Consider the following 14,362-nt stretch of genomic DNA (forward strand, 5'->3'; position numbering starts at 1 on the left):
AAAGACAAACAAAAAAATGGAGGAAATCAAGAAATCTCTTAAAGAAATTCAAGAAACATGCCCCCCCCCCAAAAAAAACAATTAAATAGGTGAAGGAAACAGTTCAAGACTTGAAAATTGAAATACAAGCAATAAATGATAGTCAAAAACAATGCTATACAATGAAGGTACTTCCAGAGGCATCACCATCCCTGACTTCAAGCTCTACTATAGGGCTATAATAATAAAATCAGCTTGGTATTGGCATAAAAACAGACATGTTGATCAATGGAATCAAATCAAAGACATTAATCCACACACCTATAAACACCTGATTTTTTGGCAAGCTAAAATTATACAATGGAAAACAAAAAGCATCTTCAACAAATGGTGCTAGCATAACTTGATGTCAATATGTAGAAGTTTGCAAATAGACCCATATCTATTGCCATGAACAAAACTCAAGTCCAAATGGACCAAAGACCTCAACATAAATCCAGTTACACTGAACCTAATAGGAGAGAAAGTGGGAAGTAACCTTGAATGAATTTACACAGGAGACCACTTCCTAAATATAACACCAGTAGCACAGACACTGAGAGGAGCAATTAATAAATGGGACCTCTTGAACCTAAGATGCTTCTGTATGGTGAAAGACACTGTCAATAAGACCAAAAAAAATAAATAAATAAATAAAAACCAGCCTACAGAATGGGAAAGTATCTTTACCAACACCACATCAGACAGAGGGCTGATCTCTAAAATATATAAAGAACTCAAGAACTAAACAGTAAAATATCAAATGATCCAATTTAAAAAATGGGCTACAGATAGCCAGGCAGTGGTAGTGCATGCCTTTAATCCCAACACTCAGGAGACAGAGCCAGGAAGATCTCTGTGAGACTGAGGCCAGCCTGGCCTACAGAGTGAGATCCAGGACAGGCACCAAAACAACACAGAGAAACCCTGTCTTGAAAAAACAAACAAAAAAAAATGGGCTACAGAGCTAAATAGAGAATTCTCAGCAGAGGAATCTCAATGGCTGAAAGAAATTTAAAGAAATATTCAACATGCTTGGCCATCAAGGAAATTCAAATCAAAATGATCTAAGATACCATCTTATGCCTGTCAGAATGACTAAGATCAAAAAACACAGATGACAGCTTATGTTGGAGAGGATGTGGAGAAAGGGGAACACTCCTCCACTGCTCGTGGGAATGCAATCTTTTACAGCCACTCAAGAAATCAGTATGGCAGTATCTCAGAAAATTGAGAATCAATCTACCTCAAGACCCAGCAATACCACTCCTGGGCATATACCAAAAGATGCTAAATCACACCACAAGGACATTTGCTCAACTATGTTCACAGAAGCATTATTCATAATATCCAGAACCTGGAAATAATCTAGATTCCCTTTAACCAAAGAATGGATAAAGAAAATGTGGTATATTTACACAATGGAGTATTATGCAGCAGTAAAAAACAAGGTCATCATGAAATTTGTAGGCAAATGGACAGAACTAGAAAAAATAATTTTGAATGAGGTAACCCAGACCCAGAAAGACAAACACAGTATGTACTCACTCATAAGTGAGTATCAGATGCAAAGCAAAGTTTAACCAGGCTATAATCTGTAAATGGAGTTTTCTCTGGTCCTTCCCAGTCCCACTGACCTTACAGCTATTTATAAAATAATCCCTCAGAAGCTTATATTAATTAAATTGCTTGGCCATTAGCTCAGGCCTACCACTGACTATGTCTTACATTTAAAGTCAACCAATTTCTGTTAATCTATATATTGCCATGTATTCCATGGCTTTACCTGTGTGCCATTACATGCTGCTCCCTGTACAGTGGGCTGGCATCTCCTGATTCAGCCTTCATCTTCCCAGAATTCTCCTTTTCTGCTTATCCCACCTATACTTCCTGCCTGGATACTGGCCAATCAGCATTTAATTTATCTACCAATCAGAGCAACACATTCACAACATACAGAGCAACATTACCTATCATTTCTCCTTTTCTTTCTATTTAAAAGGAAGGTTTGAACTTCAACATAGTAAAAGTACATATAACAAAACAGTTATCTATCAAGAATTATAGTTACAAATTATAGTCTATTTGTATTTGGGAAAATTAAAGAAAATATTCTATCCTATACTTGTGAGTCTAAAGTTTTATATCTAATTTATCTTTTATCATAATCAAGGAAAATAATAACTACCTAGTCTTTAGCTACATCAAAGAACCCAGAAGGATATAATATTACCTAAGTAAACAGAAAGAGCACTGTAGGCAACTTCCAAAAATCTAGAATGACAGAGACAGCTGCCTGCCTGGACAGTAACCCAAAGTTCCTCTGCAATGTTGGGACATCCATCTTCAGCCCACAGGCCTAAAGTCTCTCAGTCGCTTCTCTTTGTGTCCTGTAGAATGTCTGGCAGTTTCTTCTGTGAAGCAGAAACCTGAAGGACCATCTCTCCTTGCAAAGTTCAGTGGTCACTTCCTATGGGTCCTGCATGTCCAGTCGATACAACATTTTGTCAAGCAGTCCAGGCAAGAATTGTTTCTTGCCCAAATGGCTATTTTGTCAAGTAGAAGATAAACTCCAGATGTAGTGCCTTTGATGCCCATCTTCTTCTCTGAAGTAAATTGGTCATACCAGGAGCAGATATGTCTCAATGTCCAGAAAGTCAAAGATCTTAAAATGTTTTAAATGCCATATTCTGTAGGTCTTTGAAGTGTTTGAAGATTACCTACTTAATTGAAATACATCTTTATATACCTAAAAAAACTTAACTAACATGACTACACATGTGATTATTAAGACTAATTATTAATCTGTATTTCTTAACTATCCATTACTATTAAATTAGTTACATAAACATAATACCTTAAAGGAGAGTATATATATATATATATATATATATATATATATATATATATGAATGTATATATATTAACAAAATCAACTCTAAATTTGTATCAATAAACTAAAATCCATAGCAATGTAAAACATTTCAAACAAGTTGTTGCTCTTTAAAGTAGATTCAATAATCTACCCTTTCATCCTATCATATCTATATTCTACATTTCTATACCATATCCCCTTTTCTTCTTTTAGAAAGAGATTGACTATGACCAATAACAATTTGCAACCAACAACCTAAACAAAGACAAATATCCATAATCCATTTGGGGTAATGTGGGCATAGTTTTCTAGGCTACTTTCTGCTGATAAAGGGCACTGTATTCTTATGAGGATCCTGAGAAAATTTTAGGATTGTAGTCAAGTCCTGACTGGAGTAGTCTGTGAGGCTGCATTGTCTGAGCCAATTTCCTTGAAGCCATTTTTGGATGTTGGATCATCTTGGCCATGGTGTCATCGGAGACCTTTCAGGGGGTCTTGGCTGTTCAAACCTGATTCATCTTAACCTGGAACAAATCCGTAGTCTCTTGCTTACTGTGGAAACAAAAGCAGGGCTTCCTTTCCAAAGCAACATATCCTTAGATCCAAAATTTGAAGTCAAGATATCTTTAAAATATACATATTCATTTAACTCAGGAGCTTTTACAATCAAATGTGTCTTTGCAGTTAAAAATCCTAAAGATTCTCTGTTTCATTTCCATCTTTACATGGCTTATTTTTTACACTACTTTTACTGTCTCTTTAAAGACTTCATTTTTTAAAACTATTTCTTTATATAACTGTCTATATTTCTTTTCTTCTCTCTTCCAAGGCTACATACATTTTTACACATATTGTATATCGTTTAAAGTCTTGTTCCATCTGAATCTGTCTTATTGTGTAACTATTTCTTTAAACTGCAATGCTTAGTACTGAAGCAGAAGCCTTGGCTGCTGGCTCTGCCCAATTCAGCTTTTCAACATGATGGAGATAATTCACTGGGAGCTCTGGGAGCCATGCTGTCTGCTGACTCTGGGAGGCAGTGGGTCTATGCTTCTACTAAACCAGCGTGTAGCCCAGAAACTTCTTATGTTTGTTTGGGTTTTTTTGTTGGTTTTTGTTTTTTTAGTAGAAAAAGCTATATCTACTATACACCATGTTGCATGGCTTGTAGAAACCTCTGTGTAACTTGGTAGGAATGCGCCATGCTGTAGCTCCCGCCTGCATGCTACAAACTCTCCATAGAGTAGCTTAAGCCCGCATGTTGCAATGTCTTTCCACCCACATGAGACATGAAGCAAGAATCTGTTTTGGGCTCTGTTTAGAATTGCTTGTTAAGTATACTCAGGTTTCAGGTGGAAACTTGAGCCATTGGGCACCATTTGTAAAGCATGTAGTGGCACACAGACAAAGCCATGGAATACGTGGTAACATATAGATTAACAGAAATGGGCTGAGTTTAAACATAAGAGCTAGTCAGTGGTAGGCCTGAGCTAATGGCTGAGCAGTTTTAATTAATATAAGCTTCTGAGTGAGTATTTCATAAGTGGCTACAGGATCCATGGGGCTGGGCAGGACCAGATAAAACTTCAGATACAATAATCCACAACCCCAGAGAAGCTAGGTAAAGAGGAGGACACTAAGAGAGACACACATGGATCATCCCAGGAAGGGGAAAGGGTTAAGTTCTCCTGGGTAATACAGAGGGGAGGGGATGGGAGGTGGGAACATAGGGGCACATGGGGGAAAGCCGGGGAGGGAGAGCAATGAAAGAGATATCTTGATAGAGTGTACTATTAAGGAGATAGGGAGAAATATGCAGCTAGAGAAAACTCCAAGTACTCACCAGATTGTTCCCAGCTAAGACTAATAGCAATGGTGGAGAGGGTACTTGAACTAGCCTTTTCCTGCACTCAGATTGGCATCTACCCTAATTGTCATATAACCTACATTCAGTGACTGATGGAAGCAGATGTAGAAACCCTCAGCCAAGCACTTGACCAAGATCCTGCAGCTCAATCGAAGAAAGGGAGGAAGGATTGTAAGCACAAGGCGGGCAGGGGTGTGTGTGTGTGTGTGTGTGTGTGTGTGTGTGTGTGTGTGTGTGTGTGTGTGTGTGTGTGTCAGAATCATGATGGGAAAAACCACAGAGATAGCTGACCCAAGCTGGTGGGAGCTCATGCACTCTGGTCTGACTGCTGTGGAGCCTGCATGGGACCAAACTAATTCCCCTTAAAGTAGGTGAAAATTGTGTGGCTTGATGTGTATGTGGTTCCCCTGGCAATGAGACCAGGCCTTATCCCAGGTACATGAACTGGCTTTATGGAGCCAATTTCCTGTGGTGCAATGACTTACTCAGCCTTAATGCAGGCCAGGAGACCTAGGCCCTCCCCCAACTTGGTATGTCAGCCAATGTTGACTACCCAAGGGAGGAGGGGATGGGAGTGGGATGGGGATTGGGGGGAAATGGGAGAATAGGAGGGAGGGGGAACAGGGTTTGGTATATAAAAGAAAAGAAAAAAAGTAAAATAAAAAATAATAATAAACATACATTGTGATGATTTGTTCCATGCAGTATGTGATCTTTAAATCAAGATAAATATATCTTCCTCCTCTGAAATTTATTATTGGTCTGTAATTAAAGTTTATAGTTCTATGCACTATGCACTATGTTCCCATAGCAAAAATTACCTCATTTAAAAACCATTCTATATAGTAAATGCTCATATACGTGAACTACCTGTTTGATTGTAATTCTAAAAGTATGAGGATTGTTTAGTGACTTTTCTTGAGAAGATGTGAACAAAGGTGCATTCATCACAGAAAGGAACCAATGAAAGACTAAAACAACTCTACGGAAGTCCAACTTGGTGATCTAATTAGTTCATTAGAGTTCCTTAGTCAGAATCAATGAGTGGTTATTTATAGGACTCAAATAATCATGTATGACTCAAAGGCAGTTGCATTGTCAAAAATCTTTCCACAGCATGAGTAATGGCTCATAAAACTGGCTCCCTAGAGCTTAATCACTATTTATAAACTGTTCCACTGGATAGTCTGCTCTCCCAGAAATGGTTACTTCTTATAAAATCTTAGGGAGTAGAGTCTGTAAACCTTGTAAATTTCAGGAGTTTCCTGAAACTTGTTAAGTTGTTTACTTCCTGAGTTTTATAAACCTCCCTCTTTCCTATAGGAAGAAATGTGTCAATTAAGTGATACCACTAAAAAACCAGACATTTATATTATTTTGACATTATATCAGGTATCTATATATAATTGCCTAAGATAGATAATAGTATTTTTGACTGCCCAAATAATGAACATAGTCACACTAGCTGACAATTATTAAAAATCTATATGATGATATGTATCAAGAAAGAGTCATAATATTATATCTGCTGAATTCCAATCTATAGAACATTAAAATACATGCTTGGGTACAAAATTAAATGTTTTATAATGAAGTTAAAATAAGAAATATAAAATTATCTAACAGTCTCATTTGGACTGATATATGTTATTTCTTAAACATAATTGAAATGGATTATTTGTCTTTATCTACTTTTTTAGTTTAAAAAGTTTTTTTTTTGTTTTACATACCAATCCTAGTTCCCCCTCCATCCACTTCTGCCTCTCCCCATCTCCCTCTATCCCACCCCAGTCCACTTCTCAGATAGAGTAAGGTCTCCCTTGAGGAGTCAACAAAGTCTGGCATAGTAAGTTGAGGCAGGACCAAGCGCCTTCCTTCTGTGTCTAGGCTGAGCAAAGTATCTCAGCCTAGTGAATGTGTTCCAAAAAAGACATTTTACACACCTTGGATAAGTCCTGGTCCCACTACCAGGGTCTCCCCAAGTAGATATAGCCACATAACTGTCACCCACATTCAGAGGACCCATGCATGTTCTTTAGCTGAAAAGCCAGCATCCACAAGCTCTGCCCCCCACCTTGGGTCAGCTGTCTCTGTGGTTTTCCCCATCATGATTTGGCCTCACTAACTCCTGTGATCCCTCTTCCCTCTCTTCAACTGAAGTCTAGGACCTCAGTCCAGTGCTTGGTTGTAGATCACTGCATCTGCTTCCATCAGTTACTGGATATAGGTTCTATGACTACAATTAGGTAGTCACTAATCTGATTATAGAGGAAGGTAAGTTCAGGCACCCTCTCCATTACTGCTAGGAGTCTTAGCTGGTGTTAGCCTTGTGGATTCCTGGGCATTTCTCTAGACCAGGCTACAATCCACAACCCCAGAGAAGCTAGATAAAAAGGAGGACCGTAAGAGGGACACACATGGAGGGCCCCGGAAAGGAATAATAGTTAAGATCTTCTGGGCAAACTGGGGTGGGGGAGTAGGAGGGAAGAGATGGGGAATGGAAACAGGAGGGACTGAGACAGCCAGGTGGAGGGAGGAACTGATAGAGAAAGCAATAAAAGAGATACCTTGGTAGAGGGTTATGGGGTTAGGGAGAAACCTGGTGCTAGGGAAATCTCCAGGAATCCACAAGGATGAGAGGAGCTAAGATTCCTTTTATCTACTTTCAATGGCATTGGATGGGACCACAATTGTCATTTAGATCTTAGGGCTTCACTTGCATCATCACAGGCTATTGGCCACTCAGGTATTCCAGGGCACTCTTTATTTTTTATTATTATATTTGTGTTTTAATTTTACACATCAGCCATGGGTTCCCCTGTCCTCCCCACTCCCGCCCTCACCCCTACCTTCCCCTAGCCACTCCCCTCCATTCCCATCTCCTCCAAGGCCAAGACTTCCCTGGGGATTCAGCTCAACCTGGTGGATTCAGTACAGGGAGGTCCAGTCCTCTCCTTCCAAGCTGAGCAAAGTGTCCCTGTGTAAGCTCAAGGTTCCAAACAGCCAGCTCATGCACTAAGGACAGGTCTGGGTCCCACTGCCTGGGTGCCTCCCAAACAATTCAAGCCATTCAATCGTTTCACACATCCAGAGTGCCTGATCCAGCTGGGGGCTCCACAGCTTTTGGTTCATAATTCATGTGTTTCCAGTAGTTTGGCTATTTGTCCCTGTGCTTTTCCAATCTTGGTCTCAACAATTCACACTCTTACAGTCCCTCCTCTTTCTTGACAATTGGACTCCTGGAGCTCCAACTGGGGCCTGGCTGAGGATCTCTGCATCCACTTCCATCAGTTATTGGACGGGAGTTCCAGCATGACTGTTAGGGTGTTTGGCCATCTGATCACCAGACTAGGTCAGATCAGGCTTTCTCTTGACCATTGCCAGCATTCTACAGAGGATATATCATTGTGGATTTCTGGGGACCTCTCGAGCACTCTGCCTATTCCTGTTCTCAAGTGGTCTTCATTTATCATGGTCTGTTATTCCTTGTTCTCCCTTTCTGTTCTTGATCCAGCTGGGATCTCCTGCTCTTCCAGGGTACTCTTTATCAGGATGTTGGAATTTGTCTTCCTTTCTCTCCCTTCCCTCAGATCTCAAGGTGAGCAACTGGAGTGCACAAAACATTACACTAGAAACAGAAATGCAGTTTTTGATGGGAACCAAAGAAAGATAATTGTCAAAGGATGATTCATGTCTCCCTTAGTGTTTTTTACTTGATTCTGGAGTTAGAGGGGCTGCAGCCTCATTACAAGCCCATGTGAAAAGTTAGTTTTGTGGGGGATGAACTCTATCTCAGGCACATCAACTGTGTTCAGTGTGGGATGTTACCCCATGCTGCCATTGATTCAATGTGTCATTTTAAGGCTATGTAGAAAATGTTCTAGGCTGATAATTTTTTCAATCTCTAATGCCAACAGGTGTTAACAAAGCTTTCAGATCCTGAAGTTTCAGGTGGATTCAGTTTGAAATATCTAAGTAAACCTATTACAAGGACAATTTCTCAAACAGTTCACACATACTATCATTTTACTTAATTAATTGGTTTTTAAGGGGTTTGGCCTCATTTTGCTGTTTTTGACTTTTGTCCACATTTTTTCCAGTGGTCTCCAAGTAGCTAGCTCCTCAATATCCCAGTGTTACTAATAGAGCAGGAGGGATAATTTTCTTCAACATGAATTAAGTCATATCTCTTACTCCACAGTGGTAAGAATGGAGTAGTTAGAGTGTCTGACAGTCAGGAATCTTGAGGCTAAATTGGGAGACCACAAAAGAGAAATATTTATACCTGCACAGTTAAGATGTGGATTCCCCCCCACCCTCAGAAAGTACAGTAGGGGTTTATACCTAAAGAAGACAAAAAGAAACACAGACTAGTGAGAAAATTCTACTCAGCCCAGAAAAGCTATGTAAATCAATGAATTAAGATTTGGAATCTCAGAGTATCAGGTGATAGTTGAGTGTATAAAGTTGTTTCCTGTTCTTGCCGAGGATCATAGTTCAGTTCCTAGAACCCACATCAAGTAGCTCACAACTGCCAGCCTGTCCAGGGATCAGACACATCTGACAGACCTCCTCAGGCCCTGACACATGACGCACATGCATACACCCAAGCCCACACCTGCATACACAAAGATATCTCTAAAACAAACTAGAATTTGGACTAAAGATTCCCTTGGGGAAATAGTCACCATAATAAAAACATTTTCTAAACGTATCACAGTGACTGGTGTATGTCTAATTTTCTCAGCCCTTTTTTAATTTGGTCCATGTATGGGTCACTAAACCACAAAAGACCTGTTACACTGGCATAGATCATCAAGGCCTGAGGTAAAACAATTTCTGCATGTCCTTCAACTGCTTTGTGTAAACATAGCTATGCAGAGAAGGGTAGCTGGTTTTTTGACATTAAGGATAGCAGAATCATATGTGGATAAACATACTGAGCTGTGTGTGCCTGAATAGGATTACACAGTTATAAGAAAGTTAAGAGTGTTCACTTCTGAGACTTGAGAATATGGGTCATAAAGAAGTCTCGGGAGCAGGTAAAGTGTGGCAGCCTTTCATTTCTGCAACTATTATTTTGTTAAATGTTTCATTGCGTCTTTAGCTGTTCAGTGTGCCAACGAAACTCTAGGTTTTATAGTATCATTTCTAATTTGCGAATATTTTCAGGGCCTGGATGATCTATGTGCTCTTGAAAATAAGCATGAAAAAAACTCAATACTTGAGTTCAAAAATGATTTGTCTGTTTTAATTAATAGCATTTATAATATCTGATTCACTCAAAATTGAAATTCTGAATTCTTGCCACATACCTAGTAATTTATCAAATAGTCATGTTCCTTTTGCTTCTATGTTCCATACTCTGTTTTTACTCTTGTGTAACCATACAGTTAATGCTGTTGAAGGTGGCGGTAGTGTGACTTATTTGATTAGTACTTATTACGCACCCACACAGTAAGTAGCTTTCATGCCATACTTTATATAATTTCCACAAGAGACTGAAAGAGAGGTAAAGCTGTATTTAGTAATCTAGTCATTAATCATGGGACTCAGGAGCCGACAAACAACAGTGTAGAGCTCAGAACTAGCCTCTGGTCTTTCACTGAGATTTTTGCTACTTCATAAAAGAATAGTTTAAATAGATGCCTATTGGAAACCTGCCCTCCACCTGACAATCATTTGCAACACAGGCTTGTCATGAACCTTGGTGTCAGAAAGCTCTTGTGGTAATGCAAACCTGCAATTATATCAGCCCATTATAAAACTTCCAATGGCCTTCTGTTGCCTTTGCAGCTGGGTAAAATTCCAGTCTCCCAAGTCCTAGCCGAAACCTGTAGATCTCACTATTTTGTTTTATTTCTCTTAGTTGCAGAATAATCTCTGCAAGTTTTCTATATCTTCTATGGGTCCTTCCACCTTGGCATTACCTAGTTTATTCCCTACATGGTCTTTAACTATTACTTAAATCTTAATGATCAAGTATATTCCCAAGCAAACATTTGTAGCTGTTCATTATACCATTTTGTTTGGTATAACTTAAAATTTATAACATATTTTCACGCTAGTTAATTTCATATGACAATTAACTTATTAGAGGACTTCCCCTAACATTGGAACATGGCTCCATTATTCATCCCTATTTTTAAGGGATTGATGAATGAACTGTTTAAGAAGTTGTAGGAGTTTATAGATGCCAAACAAGTATGAGTGAATCAGAGATGTGGCCCAGCCTGGAAAGAGTCATTAGCAATGTAGAACATAAGCTAGAGGAAATGTGAACAAAATCCAGATGGTTTTGTGGTGACAGAGAAACTGTTAGGACAACAGCAGTTGGGTAGCATATGAGGCGTTTGTGTTGGATGGCCCAGTTTTCATAAGTGAACCAGTCACAAAGCCATCTTCCTGGATTGAGGAAGAAAATGTGTGCTGATGACTGAATGTGGACAATATCTTTGAAGAATGGTTTCTATTTGGAAGAAAAAGAGACAACAAAACAGACGAAAATGTGTCTGTGACAATATGACTCCAGCTGAAGAGACAGAGCAGTCATTCTAGTTCCCACAGGGAGAATGATTTTCTTATTTTATCCCGAGATCCTACACAGCCAATTAATTTAATTAATTAATTAATTAATTAACTAAAAATAGCAGCATAAAAATTACTGTTTGAGGGGTTGGGGATTTAGCTCAGTGGTAGAGTGCTTGCCTAACAAGCACAAGGCCCTGGGTTCAGTCCTCAGCTCAAAAAAAAAAAAAATTACTGTTTGAAAGCACTGAATGTATGCCATTATATATATATATAACTAAGAATAGTTTTAGCTACATAGGAAAACTGAGCAGAAAATTCCAAGTTCCCATACAAGCATCCATAGCTTATACCACTCGATATTCTATATCAGAGCTGTAGAGGGGGTGTATTTGCTGTAATGGCAATCCTACGTATGGACACACAGTTTTCTCTGAAGAGCATATATTAGACCCACTTTTCTGTGAATGTCAACAACTACTTAATAGTAAGTGCTTCCAGAAGGATTTCACTGCCCAAAACACCCTTAGCGCTCTACCTGACCATTTCTCCTTCTCTCTGCAGACTCCTCATCAACTATTGACCTTCCCCAAAAAGAATCATACACTTTAGCCTTTCAGTTCAATTTTTCACCAATAATATGCATTAATATTCCTAAATATCTTTTCATAGCTTGATAGCTCAAATATTTATAGTAATCTTATATTGTACAGTTGTATGTCAATTTCATTATCCATTTTTAGCAGAGGAAATCATACTTTCTTCCAATTTATGACAATTACAAACAAAATTATGATAGACATTGATTGATGTACATGATTTTGTGTGGATGTGTGTTCAACACATTTGTGTAAATGCTAAGAAATTAAATGCTAGTATCATATGATAAAGTTAGATTCAGTTTTAAGAACCTGCCAAACTCTTTGTCAATGCGGTCATTCCATTTATCTTTCCCATAAACAATGTAGGAGTGTCAGCTCTCCATGTCCTTCCTAGCATATGTTTGTTACATTGTCTGGGGATTTAATAGTTCTAGTAGTTCTGTGGTTAAATCTTGCTGTGTTGAAGTACTTTTCTAAGAGTGGTGTTTAAACACACAAATTTAATTTTTAGACATTGCATAATACAGAAATAATCACAGATGTCAAGCATATCCTCAACATTTTAAGGAACTTTCCTGATGCATATTGCAGTGGACAGGGTAAAGTAACTTACATTCCTAGAAAACTTATAAATGGGTGCAATTTCCCTGAATCTTAGGAAATAAATTGCTTTATGTTAATTACAGTTATTTGACTGGTGAGAAGGAGTTAATATAATTTTAATTTGAATTTCTCTGTTGTGTAAAGATGGTCTCTTGTTTTTCATATCTATTGGCTATTTGTACTTTGTTTTAAAATGTCTAATTCAGGGGACAGATAAGGTTGCCTAGTGCTCTTTCAGTGGAATTCACATGGTGGCTCGCCATTGACTATAACCCCAACTCCAGGGGATCTGACATCTTCTGGCTTCCACAGGTCTCTGCACACATGTGGTACACATAAACCCTTGTACACACAAATATATACAGATCAAAATAATAAATAATTCAAAAAGGAATGTCTAATTCAGTTCATTTGTGCTTTTGCTCATTAGATCATTTGTTCCTTTGGTGTTTACTTTAGGGTTTTTTTTTTCAATGTTCTGGATATTAACCAGTTGTAAGATAAAGAACTGGTAAGGATCTTCTCCCACTGTGTATGCTGTCTCTTTAGTCTGTGGATTTCTTCATTTTGCTGTACAGAACCTTTTTAAAGTGATTCCATCTGCTATTTATTATTTTCATACTTTATTTTATTATTACATTCAAATTTTACATATTAATTTTTAAAAGTTACTACCAAATATTATGTTTTATAGGATTTTTTTAAAAAGGAAAGTTACACATCTATTTTTATTTCCATTAGGAAAATATTATCTGTGTAAGATTTTGGTTTACTTTATATTCCTGTACTATTCAAGTTTAAGTATTTTGATTGAGTTTCCTATATCTAACAGGAGAACTAAAAGTATCACATGAGCAAATTAATATAATTTAATTAAGTGTGCTCTTCACTATTTGTCATGAGCAACAGCTCATCTTCCCTTTCCTGCTGTTCATCTGAGTAGCTGTGCTGAGCCTTCCCTCACTCAGCACAGAGTATTAAGTACAATTAAAACATCAGCTAATACACCCAGTAATCTCCAATTCATGTCAAGTCTCCACACATAAGGTCATTTCTACAATTCCCTCAGCTACTCTGGTCACGTTTATACTTCCCAGCATCATTTGTCAAAATGTAGTAATTCTCATCTCCACCTCTTCTCCCCTTCACCTTGAGCCCTTGTAGTGCTCCACTCCAGTAGCCCTTTTTCTTTTTTTCATTGCTAAAAGTTTCATGGATCTCTCCCTTTCCTCAAAACTATTACCCCACCTTTCATGGTCCCCATTCTAATTTTATCATCTCCCTCACACACATACATATATACATATAATTAAAAAGGGAATTGTATACAACAAAAAGAGCATAGAGCATTTGTATTTCTGAGTCTGGATTACCTTGCTTAATAATTTCCAAATCAATCCACTTTTCTTCAAAGTCTTTGCTTTAATTTTTCTTTACAGCTGTTTAAAAATCCATTGTGTACATATACTACATTTTCATTATCCATTTCCAGTTGATAGACATCTAGGCTGACTCTATTTCCCTACTCTTGTAACCATAACAGTGATACACACACACACACACACACACACACACACACACACACACACACACACATATGCCTTGTGGTAGGATGTAGAGTCCCTTGGGTATAATCTTATGTTATGGGTCATATTCTATTTATAAGATTTTTAGAAATCACTACACTGGTTTCCATAATGACTGTACCAGTTTACACTCCCATTGGCAGTAAGGGTTTCTCTTTCTCCACACCCTCATCAACATGTCATAAAACTTCATTTCTTGATGATAGCAAATCTGATTGGGTAAGATACACTTAAAAGTACTTTTAATTTGCATTTGCCTGGTGGCTGAGGATATTGAAATCTT

The sequence above is a fragment of the Onychomys torridus genome, chromosome 18 (genome assembly GCF_903995425.1).
Source record: "Onychomys torridus chromosome 18, mOncTor1.1, whole genome shotgun sequence".
Taxonomy (NCBI): Eukaryota; Metazoa; Chordata; class Mammalia; order Rodentia; family Cricetidae; genus Onychomys; species Onychomys torridus.